Source organism: Arvicanthis niloticus, chromosome 12 (genome assembly GCF_011762505.2).
Source record: "Arvicanthis niloticus isolate mArvNil1 chromosome 12, mArvNil1.pat.X, whole genome shotgun sequence".
In the NCBI taxonomy this organism is placed as follows: Eukaryota; Metazoa; Chordata; class Mammalia; order Rodentia; family Muridae; genus Arvicanthis; species Arvicanthis niloticus.
Window position 1 is genome coordinate 5,804,108 of NC_047669.1, and position 22,378 is coordinate 5,826,485.

General features: G+C 36.2%; 1 pseudogene across 1 annotated transcript; it reads right to left on the reverse strand.

Moving 5' to 3' along the window:
• Window positions 1–6,282: 6,282 nt before the first annotated feature.
• LOC143444003 (olfactory receptor 2AJ1-like) lies at window positions 6,283–15,946 on the reverse strand (annotated as a pseudogene). Its single transcript, XR_013113457.1, has 3 exons — window positions 15,506–15,946; window positions 11,768–11,865; window positions 6,283–9,989 (listed from the first exon to the last, which is right to left on the reverse strand). The product of XR_013113457.1 is annotated as an olfactory receptor 2AJ1-like (transcript).
• Between the last annotated feature and the right edge of the window lie 6,432 nt (window positions 15,947–22,378).

Sequence of the window (22,378 nt, forward strand, 5' to 3'; positions counted from 1 at the left end):
GACATCCTCTTGGAGATCGGGGAGGAGGAATAGGATGAGGAACAGTTAGAGGGAAGACCAGGAGGGGGATAAAGACTGGACTGGACTGTAAAAAAAAAGATTAAAGATAATTTTTTAAAAATATATGGCAGTTATAAATATAGTCAAAACATCTTAGTAGTCTAGTAATTTTATTTTAATTAAATAAATTATCTACTTAAAAAATATATAAGCATTTAGAAATTGCCCTTGAAAAAAGTAATCTTTTTTGAACAAACAAGGCAACAAAGGCAGGATAAAATCTCACATTTACATTTTGCTTTTGAATTATTTTGAGCCTCAGTTTTCCTATGTGGTAAAGGTATTCAATATTAAAAAATATTTATCTAAACAATTTTATCTTTTTTAATGAGAAAAGTACAGGTATGAGCTATTGTTAAGATACAATGAAAATGATATTTTTTTCTGAATTTGAAAAGAATTTGTTGTAGATGTTTAAAATCTGGTAGAATTTCAAGGTAAATCCATCTGGGCCTCCTATTTGTTGTTGCAGTTGCTGTTTCTATATTTGTTATTTGTTTTGCTAGAATAGTTTTGATTATTGTTTCAATCTTTTTATTGATTATGAGTCTGTTTCAGCTGTGGAATTCTTGGTTTAAGTTTGGTAGATAAGCTAGATATAAAATTGGTACATTTCATTTAGATTTTACAAGTTAATAAAGTGCAAGTTTTAAAAGTATTACCTTATAATATTCAAATTTTTTTTACTCTTTGTAGTTACTTTTGGGGGGTCATTGCTTTACTTCTTTTGGTTAGTTAAGCCAAGGATCTGTTGATCACACTTATCTTCTCAAAAAAGGAGCATTTAGATTAGTCAAATATTAGTACTGCTTTCTTTGTATCTAGTTCATTGATTTCTGCTCTGATTTTTTTTTATTTCTTGCTATTATTGACTTTGAGATGTTAACCTGGTATTACTCAGCTATTAAAAATAATGAATTCGAGAAATTCTTAGGTAAATGGATGGATCTAGAAAATATCATCCTGAGTGAGGTAACCCAATCACAAAAGAACACACATGGTATTTACTCACTGATAAGCGGAGATTAGCCCAAAAGTTTGAAACAACAAAGATTCAACTACCAGATGACACGAAGCTCATGAAGAAGAAAGAACAAGTGAGGATGCCTAGAAGTAGTAACTAAATAACCAAGGGAGCAAATATGGAGACAAAGTGTGGGTCAGAATCTGAAGGGGGGGTTGTAGGGAGACCATTGTGTCTGGGTATTCATTCCATAGGCAGTCACCAAAAATAGACGCTGATAGGGATGTCAGGATGGGAAAGCTGACAGCAGCCTGATAAGGCTGTCTCCTTAGAGGTCTCTCAGAGTCGGACATACCCAGAGACAGATACCCACAGCTATCCATTAATCTGATCAAAGGTTCCCAATGGAGGAGTTAGAGAGTAAATTGAAGGAACTGTGAACCGTAAGGGCTGGTGGCCCTGTGAGGAGAGCAACAATACCAACCAGCCAGAGCTCCCCAGGGTCTAAACCACCAGCCCAGGAGCACATAGGGAGAGACACATGACTCCAGCTGTATATGTAGGGGAGGATGGCCCTGTTGGGCATAGGTGGGAGACAAGATCATTGGTACCCTGAAGGCTGAGCACTGAGCGGGGGGGATCTGAGGATGGGGAGGGAGGCTGGGGGTAGGTGGGTAAACACCTTCATAGAGGCAGGAGGAGGGGGGATGGGATAAGGGGTTCCTGGGTGGTGGGGGAAATGCAGTAAGGGGATAAAATTTGAAATGTAAATATTATATCCAATAGAAGAGGGGAAAAAATAGAAAAGTGGTTAGAACCAACATTCTTAATAAAATGTCAGCCCTCTTTAAAAAAAAAAAAACTATCTTGATACTAAAATTTGTTTTGAGAATTGTCTATTGCAGAATGATCAGCCTTGGTGTATCTACTCAACAAGCAAGCTGGGCAGACCTGCTCAAACCTCTGAGGTCCGTGAATTCCATCTGGAGGCAGCGAAGACACAGCATCAGAGGATTGTCAACTTGCTCTCCCTCCCACTCCTCTTCTAATATCTCAACGCCCATAATCAGCTTGAAGAAGCTAATGATGAGTCAGCGCCCCTATTCCCTGGGCATGGGGACTAAGGTGGTAAATGTTGGGCTGTCTCCCTAGGGAAAACTAGTGGTTTTGTCGGAATAGAGAGGATTAGCTAGGGTTTATTGCATAGCCATAACCTATTAGTAGAAATCTGTATAATTAATATCAAGATGAAGATATAAATTCTTAAATGGCACCAATTTACTTTGTTTACAAATTTTAAGGTTTTCATTGGCATGAGCTTCTTAGTGATATAAGAGTGAGATGAATATTGTTACTCTCATAGGCATTGAACCAATATAACACACTTAGGAATACAAAGCTTAGACCCAGTCCTTCTTTAACTTTTTTAACTGATTTGAGATGGTCAGCCTGTGTGTTAAGGGACTATAGCAAATTCATGACTTGGAGTTTATTATAAGGGTGTTCTCTATGTTTTATTTAGAAATAGCTGAGTGGAGTTAACAGGCAACAGTCCAGGTTACCTTACATGGTTTTCAAAACATCAGAAATCCTTAGAATTGACATGACAAACATTTCAGTATTAATGTTTATTTTCATTAGAGACCTGTCTGGTCCAGACAGCTTCCTATGTTAAATTCTAAGAAGAAATTGAGCATCCTTGGAGTTACTCCAGTTGTGGTGAGACAGCCACTAGGCAAGAATTGCCACTTTCCTTCTACAGACAAATTACTGTCCAGAAAAGGACACACTTGCAGAATAGTCGACTGATTATATCTGCCTAGACAGAGTAATCAGCCCTTAATAATTCTGCAGCACTAAGGTCTATCAGATGATCCTGGGCCAGAAGGCAGAAGAACAGATGCTCCAACGTTTTGTAGTAGAGCGAGTGTCCAGGTGTTCAGAGGTCTCTATTAATTGGCTAAGTTTTAGAAGCTATGCTTTGTGCTTCCCACAATTATAGTCAACTCAGTCATTCTGGATTTCTGACGGGGTTGAAAACTTATAGCTATTTACTTTGAGAGAAAAGATCTGAGTGTATGGTCATCAGCTGACATTCATCCCAAAGCCAAGGAAAAAGCCAGGTTCAGAACTAAGTGTTTTAGTTAGGATAGATGACAGAGGTGCTGGTTAGTCAACAAAAGGATGGACTGGGTATTAGGACTATCTTGTACCTCACTGGTACAAATAGGCATAATTATGCTCTAATTGTATTTTGAGAGAAAAGTTTCCTTTTAACAGGAAGGGTGATGTGTAGGAGGAGCTAAGGTGGGAGGAGTACTGAGAGGAAGAAAAGGAGTAAGAACAGGAGAAGAAGAAGGAGAGGAGAAGCTAGGTGATGAAAGAGAGATAGAGGGAGGAGACAGGGAAGCAGATGTTCATGTATCTCCACCAGTCAAAGATAGTTGATATATCTAGGTTGGGTAGTAGGTTACACCTCTGATTGAACAATACCAAACTTATAAAGCCTATGATTAACATTTTTTAAAAAAATGTATAAATGCAAAAAGGAAAAGGGGGCATGGGATAGGGGTTTTCTAAGAAGGGGGGGAGTGGGGAAAGGGGATGGTATCTGAAGTGTAAATGAAAGATCTAATAAAAAAAAATACATGAAAAAAAAAGAGATGTTAACCTGGTCCAGAGGTTTTTTGTGTTGTATTTTCATTTTCACTTAGTTGTAGAATTTATTTATAATATTATCAATTCTTTGATTCATTCATCATTCAGTAATGAACTATTTATTCTCTGTAAACCCACAGAATTGCTAAAGATTTAAATTTAAATCCCTTTACATTTTATCACACTGTGATCAGATATAATACATGGAGTTATTTCATTTTTCTGAATTTTTTATGATGTATTTTCTTTTGTTTTCAAAGATGTGGCCTATTTTAGAGAAAGTTCCATGTGTATATTCTTTGGTATCTAAATACTCTGTGGATACCTGTTAAATCCATTGTATGCATTTAATTCTTACATTTCTCCATTTGTTTTTCATCCAGATGACCTGTGTATTAGAGAAAGCAGAGTATTAAAATAGCCCAATATTATTAAGCTTTTGTTAATCTGTGTTTAAATTTTAGTAGTATGCTTTTTATAAAATTTGGTGAATCAGAGTTTGGTGCACATATGCTTTAGGATTGTAATATCTTCTTAATTAATTGTTTCCTTTATTAGAATAAACTGACCTTGCTTAACTTCTTATGATGAGTTTCAGTGTGGCTTCTATATTTGGATATGAATGAATGCTTGTTTCCTTTATACATTTGTTTGGGTTCTTTTATTCATTCTTTGACTTTAAGGTAGTGCCTATCTTTAATGTCAAGATGAGGTTCTTGAAGACAACAGGATGGCTTTTGTTTCCTTGTCTGTTTGTCTACCCTGTGTCCATTGATTGAATACATAGTTAATGCCAATAATATTAAAAATTTTTATTAAAAGTTATGTGTTGATTACCATTATTTTGTTGCTGTTTGTCTTCTTAGTTGTACCTTATGTTTTAGTAATTAATAATCATTCCATTATTTGTTCTCTTTCTAGAGTATCTCAACTATGTTTATTGCTTTCTTTATTCTGAAATATGGTTTTAATATTCTCCATGGAGCTGGTTTGATAAACATAAATTCTTTTAGTCTGTATTACAGAAGGTTTTTTTCTCCCATAAAAATGGCAGGTAGTTTTTCTGGATACAGTAATCCAGTTTGGCATCTATGGTCTTTTAGTATTTGGAGTCCATTGTGGTTGACCCTTCTTGGCTTTTAAATCATCACTGAGAAAGATCATTCTGATGGATTTTTCTTTATATTATGACTTCTGTTTTCCTCTTGTAGCTTTCAAGACTCTTTCTTCATACTTTATACTTCATATTTTGACTATAATGTGTGACAAGGAATTTCTTTTCTGATCTTGTCTGTTTGGTGTTCTGTGTGCTTCTTGTATATGTATGGGCATACATTTCCATAATTTTGGAAAGTTTTGTTCTACAATCTTGCTGAAGATCTGGTCTGTGCCATTGACCTGAGCATCTTCTCTCTCAGCTACTCTGATAATTCAAAGATTTGTTCTTCATAGTGTCACACAATTCCTAGATGTTCCTTTCTTTTGTTTTTAATTTCCATATATTATGTGTTTGTGACCTAATAATATTTTATCCCTAAAACATAATCTTCTACTTGATGTGTTCTACTTATAATGATTTCCCCATAAGATATTAATTTAGTTTATTGAGTTTTTAAATTTTATCTTCTATTCAATTTTAGTTTTCTATCTCAACCTTAAATTTTGGATCATCTTCATCATTTAATTTAGACATAGTTTTTGTTTTGTTGAATAACACTCACATATTTATTACTATTCTCTTTCAGTTCATTGATATGTTTGTTTCTGTCTTCTTTAAATACCTTGAATTTGTAAGCATTTTATGATTGCTATTTTAAAAACTTATACTGGGTACAACTAGACAACTTTCACTGGAGAGCATTTATATAGACTGATGAATTTATGGGGAGGTATGGTATTGGTGGATTCCCTCACACTGAGTTAGAGGACTAGATGTTGGAACCAGACTCAGGCTGATGATTGAGATGAATACATTGAGTTAAGGATATAAGATTTAAGTCACCAGGAAGGGTCTGAGCACTGTATGTACTGACCAGCCTGGATCATAGGACAAAATTTCACATATGGAGTAATATGATAAGATATAATAGACAGAAGGAACTGGGCTAGGGAAAGATGTTCATCCTGATCAAAGCCTAGAGCTAAATCATTGTTTTAATCCTTAGAATAGAGAATTTAGAATACTTTTTAAAAAGCAATTATCTATTAGAAGAAAGTTTCATCTTAGAATAATTATCACTTGAAAACCAGTTTATCTTCTTGAAACATCAATCTCCTAGAGAAGCCCTGGAGAAACTTCTTGGACAAACTTGCAGAATGAGTATTGAGACAAGGATTAATGTTGAACCATATTAATGTTTGTCTTAAGAATCCAGTTCAAACTTAAAGATCTGAACAAATACCCAAAAGACAGACTGAAGCTAATCAGATTCCTGCATTCATTTACTGAATGTATTCACACTATGAAATATTCATTCTGCCCATCATAATTAGACTGTGTCTTTATTTGGTGAACCAGGACAGGTATGCAAACCTAACTAGTTATGCTTGCTGGAGCTGAGATTTTGTTTTCATTAAAAAATAGTTACAATGCAAAATGAAATGAATTAAAGCTAAATTTATTTATCATAAATTACATGACCACTTACTTGGAACCAAATAAATGGCATAAAGCCACAGGTACATGTAAACAATACTTATATATGGCCTAAGAACATATATTTAGGTTGCCATAAATTCTATGTTCCAAGAAGATAAAAACTAGATTAAGTTTTTGTAGCAATAGAACAAAGAAACTCAAATCAGCATAGTTTCAAGTATAGCAGCCAACATAAAAGGCAAAGCAGGAAAACCTCTGGTATAGCCTCATGTGCTACCTGATGAGCTTTTGGGTTGGTGGATATTAGGAAGCTGGAAATATATTTCAGAGGATTTACTTAATAGTAATAAGGATTGCAGGTCACACAGAGAAGTGCCCTGCAAATAGTTATGTAAAAGAGCTAGAAATGACCCAAGAGAATTTTAAATTTTACTCTGACCCTGGAATATTAAAATCTCTGCAGGATCATTGAAATTCTGATCAATAATCCTTTTCAGTTAGAGCTTCTCACTGGAAACTTGTATTTACAAGAAACATTTTTAAAATCTGTATTTTGTTTGTTTGATTTGTTTTGTTTTTCTTTGAGAGAAACAAAATGAAGTTGAGGTGTTAGAGAGATGAAAAGACTCTGAGAGGAGTTGCTGAGAACAAAATGTGACATGTATGATTTTTTTCAATTACAAAAGTAAAAAAAGCATGTATAGATATATATGTATATGTATATGTATATATGTATATATACATATATATGTGTGTATTATATATTTATATGAATGTGCATATACATATGAATACATATGTATGTGATATGTCTGTGTGCGATATGTGTGTGTATGTGTGTGTGTTGTGTATAAACATTAGGGCTTCCATTTAACTTTTAATTTCTCCTACCAATAAGTATGTGTTTGTTATTATACTAGTAAATTTTACATGATTTCTAATGAAATAACACTGTTTAGTATGAAAAGGACAGAAAGTTATAGGGAAAAAAGTTAAAATTTCTGCACCGAGGACATAAAATTTTTGTTAAGAGCATAATTACTTCCTTTATGTCTATATCATCCAGTTTTTGAAATTCAAGTATTAGAAGATAATTTTACACTGCACTTAATGCTCTAAGTATATTTTTCAGAATATTATTTTTAAATGTTTTGTGCTCTGCCTCCCATCTATATATTATAAAGTCAATTTCTCAAATAATAACTTGCTAGATTTGTAAACTATATTTTAGAATATAATATAATTATATCACTTCTCTATTCTATTTTTTTCTTTCAAATTCCCTTATATTCCCCTCCTTTCTCTCTTTCAAATTCATGACCTCTTATTTTATTAATTGTTACATGCTAAAATTTTTGTTTCTGTCTTGATTTTTTTTTCAAGCCAATTATTATGAATAAAATGGAGTCTATTTTCCAAGTGTTATTGCAGAAAAAACAATGTATTTATTATCACAGTTCCTGTGATCATATTGACATGTTGTAATATTATGCTTCCATAATCCTACAGTGTACTGGGAATCTTCATATGTAAAAGATGTTAGGTTATAAAATACTGGTGATAACCTATTAAAAAGAGAGTAATAAATTTTTCATTAAATAAAATCAATAGCATAAATTGTGTCTTAGTTAGGGTTTTCTTGTGGTAAAGAGACACCATGATCAAGGCAACACTTATAAAAGAAATCATTTAGTTGGAACTAGTTTACCCTTGAGAGGTTTAGCCCATTATTATCATATAGGGAACCATGGTGACATGCAGGTAGGCATGGTGCTAGAAAGGTAGCTGAGAGTTCTACTTCTGGAATCTGCAGGTAGCTGGAAGAGAATAAGTCACACTAGGCCTGGCTTGATATTCTGAAAGTTCAAAGTCCATCCATAGTGGCAAGCTTTTGCCATCAATGCCATATCTACTCCATAAAGATCATACCTTTGATTATTACCAGGCCCTATGAGCCTATAGGGCCATTTTCATTCAAATTACTACATACTGTAATAAATTATTAGTATTGCAAAACATATTATATTTTATATTATACTGCAATCAGAGACAGAAAAGTTGAAAGTTTTATAAAGTTACAAAGGAAACTAAGCCAGTGAACAGTATGAAATCATTAGAAAAGTAAAGCTTAAAATTCCACATTGAGGCTTTTACAGAAAAGGATATCATACCAAAAAAGAAAGAAGGTGCAGCACCCATCAATAAGGACAACCTTAAACTGACAATGGTTATGAAATGCACACAGAAGTTATGAAGTGCTCAAACATATTGTGATCATTACAAAAGATCTAACTGTAAAGGATAACTTAGTGAATTTCAACCAGTTATACCTTTATATGATGGGTTCTCATTTTAAATTACTTATTGTAAGATATTTATTAAGAACGATTATTCAAACTATTAGATGTGATAAAATTTCCCAAATTAGAGTACACCTTTCTATTCTGCTGAATTATTTAATTTTAATAAAAATATTTTTCGTTTGCATTAGTTTAGATAATTGCTACAGCAGCTTGCACATAAATTTCATGACATGTACTATACCTAGATTAACAAATTTTCAATCTCCTTAGATGATGATCTATTATTGGTTTACTACAGCATAAACATAACTTTACCATGGGCAGTTGAATATACATATATGCCTGGGCACAATTATGCATTACTCTAAAATAAATGTATAAAACAAGGTAAGAAAGTGAGTTTACAGAACATAAAAATGTGGCATTTTCTATTCATTTTTATTCAAAAAATTAGCTTTGGAACTATGTTTTTTCACAGCCATGAGGACATCTTTATTCCGAAAGCTATAGATTAATGGGGTTGAGTGTGGGTGTCAGGAATGGTGTAGAATATTGCCAGAAACTTATCCTGTACCTGGAGTAGTGGTATGAGCCGGGGTCTCATATAAGTGAAAAATGATTGGTCCCATAGTACATTATGACAACAACCATGTGGAAGGAACAGGTGGATAAGGACTTTTGCCGGGCCCCTGATGATTGCATTTGGAAGACAGTGAGGAAGAATTTGCACATAAGATATAGAGATCATGGAAAATGGGATCAGCAGAAAAATAATGCCACTCATATTAACTCCTTGCTCATAGTGTGTTGTGTCTATACATGACAACTTCAACATGGCAGGGACTTCACAGAAAAAGTGATCAATGGCCCTTGAGTGACAGAAGGGAAAATGGAGTACAAAAGCTGTGTGTACTATGGAATTGAGGATCCCCACCAGCCAGGAGCCTGCAGCCAGGAGCCCACTGGAGTTATCCCTCATCAGTACAGGGTAGCGAAGTGGGTGACATATGGCCACATATCGATCATAGGACATGGCTGCCAGGAGAAGGCACTCACCACCTAGCAAGGTGAGGGACTAGAAATATCTGGAAGCCTACAGCCTGCAAAGGAAATAGTTTTGCTGCCTGAGAGGAAGTCAGCAATAATTTTAGGAACAATGTTGGAAATGTGCAAGATATCCATGAAGGAGAGATGACTGAGCAGGAAGTACATTGGGGTATGGAGTCGAGAATCCCTGTGGATTAGGAGGATCATGAGGGTATTTTCTGTTATAGTCATAATAAAAATGAAAAATATAAATGAGAAAAATACTAAGCTTGTCTTGGAAGAAGAGAACAGTCCCAAGAGGATGAAGTCACTGTTGAAAGTATAGTTCTTATGTTCCATCATATCTCTTCCATTTTACCTACAAAGAGATGGTTATTTAATTATGAAAATGTTAAATTGTGTACTTACTTATAAGTTCACATAATAAAATGGGTTTATATGTAATTTGAACTCACCATCAAGTGCCTCATAGAGGGTTTTAGAGTGGATGGTGTTATACAAGTACATACGTTTCTTTTGTTCTAACAAATTTAGTGTTTAGTTTGGAATAGACTGTTGTATATTTCAGGTTTCGTAGCTGCACTTACTTGCATATGCTTTACTTAAGTCTACTCATTTCTTGAATAAACCTTTCACAACGGCACATCCTGTGTAATCTCCACTCGAGTTTCCTTTGGGTGGAACTCTTCACTAGAGCCTGGGTATTGTAATACCACTCATTAATTAACAGTATGATCCAGTTGAAACCCAGACTTTCCTTCTCTTTCAGAGTCTGATCCTACTTTTAAAATCTTGGATAAAGAACAATGGGTTCCAGATATGAAAGGAAGTAAGAAAGAATAACAGCAGCATAAATTGTGTGGGTCGTTTTGTGTTGAGTTTAACACAATGAAGGGAGCTGACCAAGATTAATTTTAGAAACATTCAGTACTTCTTTTGAATGACTCTGTGACTAAACATCAGTGGGAGGGGAGATGTGGGCAGGAGGTTGGGGGTGTATATGAGACAGACAGACAAACAAACAGAGAAAGACAAAAACAACAAAGGAGAGAGAAATTCTATATATATATCTAAAATATTTCTTTTTTTCCTGAAAAGTTATTTACAGTCCTTAACTTACATAGTTCATTATTAACACTGCTAGCCTGTACAAGTGACTTAGCTTATATATACATGGGAAGCCACACACAGAACTCATTGCTCTTAACCACTTGGTGAGTCAGGCTGTTCATCTCTCATCACTGAGCAATGTTCCACTAAATTCACTTTGAAGGTTCTTTCAAGTTTTAAGCACAGCTATAGATTAACTTCTTATAAACTATATAAGATTTATAGTATTTCCTATCAATTCCCTTCATTTTATTTATTTACTAATGTGTATATGTATGCATGTATATGTACACACATGAAAGGGTCAGCAGATCAGATCCTGAGAGTCATTTATCTTTTTTCATGCTTCAAAACATATTTTTGGAATTGTAATACAATTACATCACTTCCCCCTGCTGTTTTCTTCCTTTTAATTCCTCCTTCCTCTTTTTCAAACCCATGGCCTCATTTTTTATTAACTGTAGTTGCATGTGGGATCTGGCACTTAATAAGTACAATGTGCTCAAACTTTTATGTTTTTCTTCAGTGTGACCATTTGGTATTGAGTAACCAACCAGTGTGTTCCTTCCCAGGGAAGACTATTTCTCTCATTCTCAGCACTTTTTGCTTGCCTATATCTCTTTATGTAGGGCTGAGGCCTCCTGGGCTTTTCCCTATAGAAAGTAGCATAGTATTGCTATTGTATCCTTCCAGTTTTACTTGTATTTCTAGGATCAAGCTAAGGTGACTAAGTTTAAGTGACAAATGCCTTTACCTGGTACTCCATCTAACTGTTCATTTAGTAATTATCACAGTTATTAGAATATACCATATATACAATAACATAAAAATACTTAGATTATAATTTCATTTTACTACCTTATCTCTATTCTCCAGAATAAAACTTACAAACTGTTAATTTTTAGATTGTAGTCATTGTTCAATAAATGTAGATGTTACTATACATTAATTTCTGAAAAGAACACTTACTGACAAAATGTTTGATTTAGAAATAGTGGAGAATATTACATGTAATTGCATACTTACATGAGAGCAGCAATTTTATTATTTGAACCTATTAATGACCCACTGATAAACTCAATCATAAAATCTTCAAGCCTCTAACTTCACTTGGTAGTAAGAATCTGCATGTGAACAACAACATAGTCTAGTGTTAGTGCTTACTGATCGTGCACATGAACCTGGGTTTCACTCCCAGTGCTGTTGGTTCCTACACATTCACCCACTAGAATTTAAACATTCAGTAAACACCGAAGTATTCTTACTTTTACTAGATAATACATCAGGTGAGTGAAAGAAATGCAATAATTTCTTGAATATGAATTGAAGTGCTGTTTATCCTAAAATATGTTTTAGGATAGCCATATAAACTATATCTCAGTATCTTAAAACAAGATAAGAAAATTTAAAGCAAATAAAATATTCTAAAATATAGTTTCTGTCTCATGTAAACAAAACACAGACCCAATACAAAACTATGTGAGAATTTGTATTAAATTTTCTCTGAAATTCAATCAAGATGATATCAGTACTTGCTAGAGTTCTTTTTAAGATTAAATGAAACTTATTAAATACATGCTAGAGGGGGGAAAACAAAGCCTAGAATAGCAAGAGACAATGGCCAAGACTAGAATCAAACATTAATTGTCCTCTATAGTTTCTATGTTCTAACTATTGTTATTTCTGTATTTGTTAATAGTCTAAGGTAGTTTAGACAGGAGGGGGATATAAAGAGGAGGAAAAGATAGAGAATGAGGAAAGCCTTGTAGACTAGGGATGAAGATCCCAGGATGAAACCCAGCCAAGTTACATTAACACTCCCTGTAAAGTTAAGTTTTTTGGGGGCTCCCTAGAAGAGAAAGAATTTAACATAGTTTGTGTAAATGTCTTGGCAGCTTCTCAGTAAGAAATACACTTGAAATATGCTTGGAAAAACAAGATAACACTGCTGAGCTGTCAAGCAAGCTGATCACAAATTCATTTTTCACCAATGGTTGTTTGCACACTTGTTTGTTTGCTTGCATGCTTGCTTGCTTGCTTGCTTGCTTGCTTGCCATTGCTTGTTGCTTAGTCTGGTGTTTAGTTTTAGTGCTTAGTTTGTGTTTGTGTGTGTGTGTGTGTGTGTGTGTGTGTGTGTGTGTGTGTGTGTATCCATTTAACATTCCAGCTACATGCAATCACTTTGGAATGTTTATGTACCTACATGTTTTAATGACAGCCAGAATTGGTAGAATCATACATTTCACAATGTCATCAAATTCATAATGCAGGATGCTGAGCTATTATATAAATCCCCTCTAATAGCCTTCCCTCAGCAAAGCCATGAATGGGCATTTATGATTCTAGAACTCGTAGATTCTGAATGGTGTCATTTGTGCAATAGAAAAAGTTCTAAATCTCCTTACTTCTCTTCTACATACAAATTATACCTATACTCAAATCATATCTCTACAAGTTTTGCCTCTGTAAACAATTTTCATATAGTATGTCCTTTCAAATTCTATGAAGTATGTGTAAACATGACAATTCTAAATGTGCATTACTCATCCCCAACTTGAATTGATCATTCACACTGATTCAGCATCGAGTGTGTAATCCAGTGCTACTTATTTTCCTGAACCCTGTAGAAAGTGACTAGCTTATGTTCTCCAGTTATAGTTCATTGGGTTGGAACTAAAAAAGCATACCTTTACTACTTCCATTATATACATTTCAGCATACATTTATGAACGTACTCAAATGAAAGAATTCCCAGAGCATAAAGCTATGACTCTAGTTCCTTGTCAAATGAATATATTCTCAAGCACAAGACCTGCTTCAGGTTGCCAACTTCAGCACCTCTTTACTTTAAAAAAAATATAAAAACCTTGTTTTATGTTCATTAGTTGTCTGTCTCACTGAAGACAGAACCAATTTCTGTTGTATTAGTTACCTGATATGGCTGAATTACAGTACCTATAAGAAATTTCCCATTCAGTAAAAGTGGCTGATAAAAAAGAAGAAAGTGATCAGCAAGTCTAGAAAATGACAGTGGACAGTCTGGTTCGACTTATCTATCCTAGCACAAAAAAAAAAAAATCTACGTGTAGCAGCTAGTAAGGCTTTGTTGCTATTTTATCATGAGAAAAGTGCAAAATATTGATCATATACTTGGCAAATTTTAAAAACTGTAATATAAAGTCAGGCTAGAGTTAGCAAAGTTGAAGAAATAGGTTTTGCTGATAAATATGTATATGTCTCACATATGGAAAGATATTACACAAGTCATGTGACAAATAGCCTGGTAAGAATAAAAATCTTAATGAGATCTGTGCTTAAATAATAGATCATGTCAGTATTTGATGTGGAGTGTGTGCATTATTAGGAGAAGCTCAGGTCATACCTTCTGAAGCACTACACCTACAGTACTCTTTTGAAGAGATGACTTCACTGGGATATATATGCTGTATTTCTTATCCCCTCAAACTTCCTATTGCAGTACACCTTCGACGAAACCCATATTTGACTAATTTTTGAACAATCAATGACTAAAATTTATAAATTGACAGCACATTATAATGACACTGCTTTAAAACAATAGTGAAATGCCACTGTTTTTGAAGTACAAAAATTGTCAAGATATAGGTCTGACTGTTACTACTTTAAATTCTAAATGGTAAACCTCCTAAAGGAACACTGGCAAATGTGATCACACAGTTTGTGAACAATCGCATGTCTTCTATAGGTCAGATAGGAAGTAAGGAGTGTAGTCAAAGAAAAAAACTCAATGCTAAGGGCAACAATGATACATCATCATATAGGCAACAGAGTTTCTTCAAAGGTCTAGATGAGCTACACAGCTTCTCCATGGCAACCAACCTCTTCAGTGGCTGACTATCAAGAATTTGGAAATTACTTCTTTGAAGTTTAGCAGTTTTTAACTGTAAGAACAATAGTGAAAATAGCCATGACCTTTCTAGTTTTGTTTAGTTTACTCCTCATTTTTGTTAGTAAATTAACATGGTGAGTAACATTTTCTCTCACCTATCTCGAGTTAAAACAAAGCAAAAATTTTAAACTTCACATGTTCATATTTCTTCTAAGTTATTTCAAATAATTTTATTAGGACTTAAATATATCTAAGTAAAAATTTCATTTAATCAATTTTAGAATGTCCAATTTTAAATTAGATAATAGTATACTAGCTTTATAATTTATACATAATAGTATGAGCTAATAATGTGAGTTAATGATAATAGCTTGTGAGCAGAGTTAATGTCATAAAATACTAATAAAAATGTTCATTAATTTGGGTTCAAGTATCTGCTAGACAATAACTATGAGCACCCATTGTAATTGCTTACTCCTATGAACACTTCCATTAGTGTATAAACTTGTGTGTTCTCCAATTTAATCAGTCTAGTCTCTTGTATTCAAACCATGTAATTCTCATTTTGCATAACATAGAATTTAAAGATACTGTAGTATATTGATGAATTTCCTGCCTCTAGATTCTCCAAATGTTTAGTCTTAAAACTCAAATTTCTTTCTGTAATACAGTTTTGAATACACAAATATGTTTTGTCACATCCCCATAATTTTTTTAAACCATGAAATCTTCTATCTATACTTAGCATTTCCAGTGAATTTCTTGTGCTTACAGAATTTCATCTATTTCTTATCTTTCTCATATTTTGGTTTCTTCCACAGAGACTGTCTTCCCTAATAATTCTAGGGGTCTCAAGGCTTTCCATTCTCTGAATATACATTTGAAAGGTCTCTTACCATGGAGCCTCAGGCTTTTCTCAGAGAAGATGAATCTGTTCTATTAAGAACCAGGCAACTGTGTCAGGACATCACACTCAGTAAGTGAGGTGTTTACCTGAGTCCACTTACTGTTGCAGTCCAGGACTGGAGATTGCCACAGTGTATCTAGGCACATGGTGAGTCAACCCATGCATCTCAGCAGGACTCAGTCTTCCCTCCTGCTCCCCTTACTCACCACATCAGACCATACTTGATTTACCATATAGCACACTTTATGCTCTAGGTTCAGCAGTATAATGGGCATCTTTACTCAGGATGCTGATCACTTGCTTATGTTATTGATAAGACCTTATAGATATGATGGAAGGTACCTAGCATCTAGTCTAGATTAGCTCAAACTTGGCATGGATCATTAAGATGCAGTATGGATAATATGGAAGATATCTAGTCTCCTTGAAATTCTTGGTGTGTGGCATCTGAGAGAGAAAGCAGACATCTTTTGATAGGAAAGCACTGAGAATTGGATCCCCTGAGAGTCAGCTGGGTGTGCAGAAGTGGCCTGTTTGGGGAAAAATCATTGCACTGTAGCATTCTCTGTGGTAAAACAAAGGGATCTAAGCATCATATCATCAAAAATAACAACCAAAATATATCAATGAATGTAGCATTCTAATAATTAATTTTATTTATTTGGTCATAATACTTATGATTAAACTTGGAACATGGAAATGCATTTTGGAATGTCAAGCAAGATTCCAAACATCTCTTATTTATTAACACCTTATATGATTTGTTCTAGGTTGGAGACAGGAAACTCAAGATGACCTAGATCTCACTAAGTAGCCCGATTGAACTCAGCTTATGACAATCTCCTGCCTCAGTGTTGCAAGTAATAAAATTATAGGGAGACCTACATAGTATCTTATAACTATTATTTTTTGTTCTATTTGTCAAACTAAAACAGGAGTTCCACAGAGATTGGACATTATTTCCAGGTTTCATTGTTGGTGTTTTCACTGATTTGAAGAGACACCATGACCAAGGCATCTGGTTTTGTGTGTGTGTGTGTGTGTGTGTGTGTGTGTGTGTGTGTGTGTTAAGGATTAGGATGATTTTTCATTAAGTGAGAAAAAGCAAGAACAGCACAAATATGATCACATGTCTAAAACCACACAGAGTTTTTTTTTTTTTTTTTTTTTTTTTTTTTTTTTTTTTTTTTATAAAATACACAGGAAAGAGTCAGGAAGAATGCATATCAATTCTGTTTTTTAAAAAAGCAGTAGGCTCTGTCAGGGAAGTAAGTGCTCCAGGTGAGGTGGGATTTTATGTACACCTCCTAGTGTTGCAAATGCTTTTTGTTCAGCAAAAATCCTGTTACTTGTATAATTACAAAAATATTAAAAAACAGAAAATATGTAGGCATCACATAGTGCAAGGTGTAGGCTTCAATTTTTAAAGCCTATTTTAATAAAGATTTTTATTTCATCTTAACCTTTTTTAGTTTTTCATTGGATATTTTATTTATTTACATTTCAAATGTTATCTTCTTTCCAGGTTTCCTCTTTGAAAACCAACTATCTCATCCTCCCTGTTTCTGTTTCTATGAGGGTGCTCTCCCATCCTTTCACCCACCCACTCCCACCTCACTGCCTGGCATTCCCCTACAGTGGGGCATTGTGCATTCACAGGACCAATTGTTTCTCCTCCCACTGATGCTAGTTAAGGATATCCAATGCAACATAAGCAGCTGGAGCCATGGGTCCCTCCACATGTACTCTTTGGTTGGTGGCTTAGTCCTTGGGACCTCTGAGGACTCTGCTTGGTTAGTATTGTTGTTCTTCCTATGCAGCTACAAACCCCTCAGTCCTTTTTCTAACTCCTGCATTGTGGTCCCTCTGCCCAGTCCAATAGTTGGCTTCGAGCATCTGCATCTGTATTTGTCAGGCTCTGGAAGAGCTTCTCAGGAAACAGCTATATTAGGCTCCTGTCAGCAATTACTTCTTGGCATTAGCGATTGTGTCTGGGTTTGGTGTCTGTATATGAGATGGATACCCAGGTGGGGCAGTCTCTGGATGGCCTTTCCTTCAGACTCTGCTCCAGTCTTTTGTCCCTTTATTTCTTTTAGATTAGAGCCATTCAGGGTTAAAAAGTTGGAGATGAGGGGAAGGGAAACTTATAGAGCCCACCTCTAAGCAGAAAGATGGGTCATTAAGTGAGGGGGTTGCCAACCCACAGTCAAACTACAAGGATGGAAATGGAGAGAAGCCTGAGGAAAAGAAGGTCCAGTGACAGGCAAAAAGTGAGATCCAGCTCAAGGAGAGGTCCCATGATCAGATACTATTCATGAGGCTATCGAGCATTCACAAAATGGGACCTATCATGACTGCCCTCTGAAAGACCCAACAAGTGGCTAAGTCAGATGCATATATTTGCACCCAACCAGTAGACAGAAGCTGCTGACCACTGTGGTTGAATTGGGGAAAGGAGGTTGAGGAGGAGGGTGACTCTTGCAGGAAGACCAGCCGTCTCAATTAACCTGGATCTCCGACTACAAACCTGGCAGCATACACCAGCTCATGTGAGGCCCCCAACTTATGTATATCAGAGGACTCTCAGTCTGAATTCAGTCAGAGAAGATGCACCTAACCCTTAAGAGACCTGATACCCACAGACAGTTTAGAGGTCTGGTGAGGAGGGGGTGGGTTGGAGACAAGGGTGGATGGTGAGGACATTCTCGTGGAGACAGTGTGGCAGGGAGGAGGTATGGGAAATGGAATGGTTAGAGGGTGGACCAGGAGGGGAATGGGATCTGAAGTGTGTTGAGAGCTGCTCTGCCCCACGTTGGGCACCAGAAATGTCAATAGCTGAGCTGCCCCATGCTTGCAGCCAAAATGTCCCAGACTGCACTATCAATGTTGGAACCTACACTGCCAAAAGCCTTGGGGGCTAAATTGTTAGAGCCAGTATTGCCCCAAGCTGCTCTGGTCCATGGGTCGGGGTTCAGCAAGAGAGAGTGTGAGGACTGACACAAATAATGGAGACCAGACAGAGTGTGATTCAATCCTGTTTATTTGTCAGTCTCTCTTCTCTCTTTCCAAGTCCCTAGTTCCTAGTACCAAGTTTTTTTAAAATTTTATTTAGTATTTTATTTACATGTAAGATACCACCCCTTTTCCCCGTTTCCCCTCCCTAGAAAACCCCTATCCCATGCCCCCCCCTTTCCTTTTGCTTTTATACAATTTTTTTTAAAATGTTAACCAAAGGATTTATAAGTTTGGTAATGCTCAATCAGAAGCATAACCCAATACCCAACATAGATATAAAAACTATCTTTGACTGGTGGAGACGTGTAAACATCTGCCTCCATGTCCCCTCTCTCTTTCTCTCTCTCATCACCTAGCTTCCCCTCTCCTTCATCTTCTCTCCTTACTCCATCTCTTCCTCTCAATACTCCTTCCCACTTGGCTCCTCCTACATATCACTCTTCCCGTTAAAGTAAAACTTTTCTCTCAAAATACAGTTAGAGCATACTTATTCCTAATTGTACCAGCGAGGTACAAGATAGCCCTAATACCCAGTCCATCATTTTGATGACTAACCAGAACCTCTGTCATCTCTTCTAACTAAAACACTTACTTTTGATCCTGGCTTTTTTTTTTTTTTTTTTTTTTTTTTGGCTTTAGAATGAATGTCAGCTGAAAACTATCTACTCAGATCTTTTCTCTCAAAGCAAATAGCCAGGATTGGCTATGAGACTATGGGTCTTCAGCCCCATCAGAAATCCAGAATGACTGAGTTAACTGAAGTTATGGGAAGCACTAAACATAGCTTCTAAAACTTAGCCAATTTATAGAGACCGCTGAACACCTGAAAAGCCCCTATACTACTGAAAGTTGGAGCATCAATTCTTCAGCCATCTGGCCCAGAGTCATCTGACAGACCTTAGTGATGCAGGATTATTAAGGGCTGATTACTCTGTCTAGGCAGATATAATCAGTCGACTATTCTGCATGTGTGTCCTTTTCTGGACAGTAATTTGTCTGTAGATGGAAAGAGGCAATTCTTGCCTAGTGGCTGTCACCACACAACTGGCGTAACTCCAAGGATGCTCAATTTCTTCTTAGAATCCACGACAGGAAGCTGTCAGGAGCAGATAGGTCTCTAATCAGAATGGACATTAATATATAAATATTTGTAGCATCAATTCTATGGACTTCTGACTTTTTGAAAACCAACTATCCATGTAAGGTAACCTGGACTGTTGTCTGTTCACTCCTCTCAGCTATTTCTAAATAAAATATGGGAAACCTCCTAACAATAAACTCAAAGCCATGAATTTGCTATAGTCCTTTAACTCATAGGTTAATTGTCCCAAATCAGTTAAAAAAGTTAAAGAAGGACTGAGTCTAGGCCTTGTATTTTTAAATGTGTTATACAGGCACATTGCCCATGAGAGTATCAATATTCATCTCACTTTTATATTAATAAGAAGCTCATACCAATGAAAACCTTAAATTTGAAATCAAAGTAAATTTTGTACCATTTAAGAAATTATAACTTCATCTTGATAATAATTATACAGATTTCTACCAATAGGTTATGGCTATGCAATATGTCCTAGCTAATCCTCCCTACAACAAAACCACTACTTTTCCCTAGAAAGACAGACCATTATTAACCACATTAGTCCCCAAGCCCAGGGAATAGGGGCGCTGACTCTTCTTTAACTTCTTCAAGCTGATTACAGGCATTGAGATATTAGAAGAGGGGTGGGGGGAAGAGTAAGTTGATAAGCCTCTGATGCTGTGTCTTCACTGAATCCAGATGGAATTCCAGGACATTGGAGGTTTAGGCAGGTCTGCTCAGTATGCTTGATGAGTAGATACACCAAGGCTGTGTATTCTGCAATATACAATTCTCAGAACAAGTTTTAGTATCAAGAAAAAAAAATTTCTCCCCCCTAGGAGGCTGACATTTTTTTAAAAGATGTTGGTTCTAACAACTTTTTTCCCCCTTTTTAAAATTGGTTGTAATATTTACATTTCAGATTTTATTCCCTTAACCCACTTCCTCCCACCACCCAGAAACCTCCTATCCCATCCCCCTCCTCATGCTTCTATGAGGCAGTGACTGCACCTACCCCCCCACTATCCCCTCCCCACCCTCACATTCCCCCGACTCTGCATTTATTTTTTTATGGGACCAAGAAACTCTTCTTCCACCTATGCCCGACAAGGCCATCCTCCCCTACATATACCGCTGGAGTCTTGGGTCCCTCCCTATGTGTTCCCTGGCTGGTGGTTTAGACCCTGGGGGGCTCTGGTTGTTTGGTATTGTTGCTTTCCTCCTGGGGTTGCAAACCCTTTCTTCTCCTTCAGTCCTCTCTCTAAGTTCTCTATTGGGAAACCCCTGATCATATCGGTGGTTAACTGTGAGCATCATCCTCTGTGTGTGTTAGTCTTTTGCAGACCTCTAAAAAGACAGCTATATCATGTTCCTCCGATTATGCACTTCCAGCCATCCACAACAGTGGATGTACAGCTTAGGTGGCTGTACACTGTATGAATACCCAGGTGGAATGATCTCCTGATGGCCCCTCCTTCAGTTTCTGTCCCATGTTTTGTTTCCATATTTGCTCCCTTGAGCATTTTTGTTACTTGTTCTAAGTAGAACTGAGGCATCCCCCCTTGGTCTTCCTTCTTCATGAGCTTCATGTGGTCTGCTGGTTGAGTCTTCGCTAATCCTAGCATTGGGGCTAACATCCACTTAACAGTGAGTAAATACCCTGTGTGTTCTTTTGTGATTAGGTTAACTCACTCAAGATGATAATTTCTAGATCCATCCATTTACCTCAAAATTTATCGAATTCATTATTTTTAATAGCTGAGTAATACTCCGTTGTGTAGATGTACCACATTTTTTGTATCCATTCCTCTGTTGAGGGACATCTTGGTTCTTTCCAGCTTCTGGCTATTATAAATAAGGCTGCTATAAACATAGTGGAGCATATGTCTTTATTATATGTTGGAGCATCTTCTGGGTATATGCCCAGGAGTGCTATAGCTGGATCCTCAGGTAATGCTATGTCCAGTTTTCAGAGGAATCATCAGACTGATTTCCAGAGTGGTTGTACCAGCTTGCAATCCCACCAACAATGGAGGAGTGTTCCTCTTTCTCCGCATCCTTGCCAGCAACTACTATCACCTGAGATTTTGATCTTAGCCATTCTGATTGGTGTGAGGTGGTATCTCAGGGTTGTTTTGATTTGCATTTCCCTGATCACTAAGGATGTGGAGCATTTCTTAAGGTTTTTTTCAGCCATTCGAGTTTCCTCTGTTGAGAATTCTGTTTAGCTCTGTACCCCATTTTTTATAGGCATATATGGTTGTCTGGAGTATAATTTCTTTTTTTTTCGAGGTCTCTTAGTTATTTAATAGTCACATTACATTAGGAAAATCATGTCACATCTGTAAGCCCCAGTTTCCTCAGCTCAGCTCACAGTAGGGATGGCTCGAGATTTTCTGAGGATTAGATGATAACACCAATAAAGATCCCACCAGAATGACACATACCTGAACATCTTTTCCAAGCATCAGTCACACATAAGCTACCTTTACCCAAACCAAAACCTATAATTGTGGCAACTGTCACAAAACAGTCATGTCCTACATTGAAAGATTTTAGCAGTGACACACAGGGTGGTCCCACAGGATCACACTGCTAAATGACATCCAAGTCTCAGTTTGTGAGGGTACCTTCTTTGCTTTCACAGTAATGAGACTGGCTAAAGAACATGTCTATTGTTAAACAACTTGGAATGACTGTGACTTTAATATCTTCTTTATCTTGGTTTTAATCAAGTCCCCTTCATACCTTTCAACTTAGCCTTTC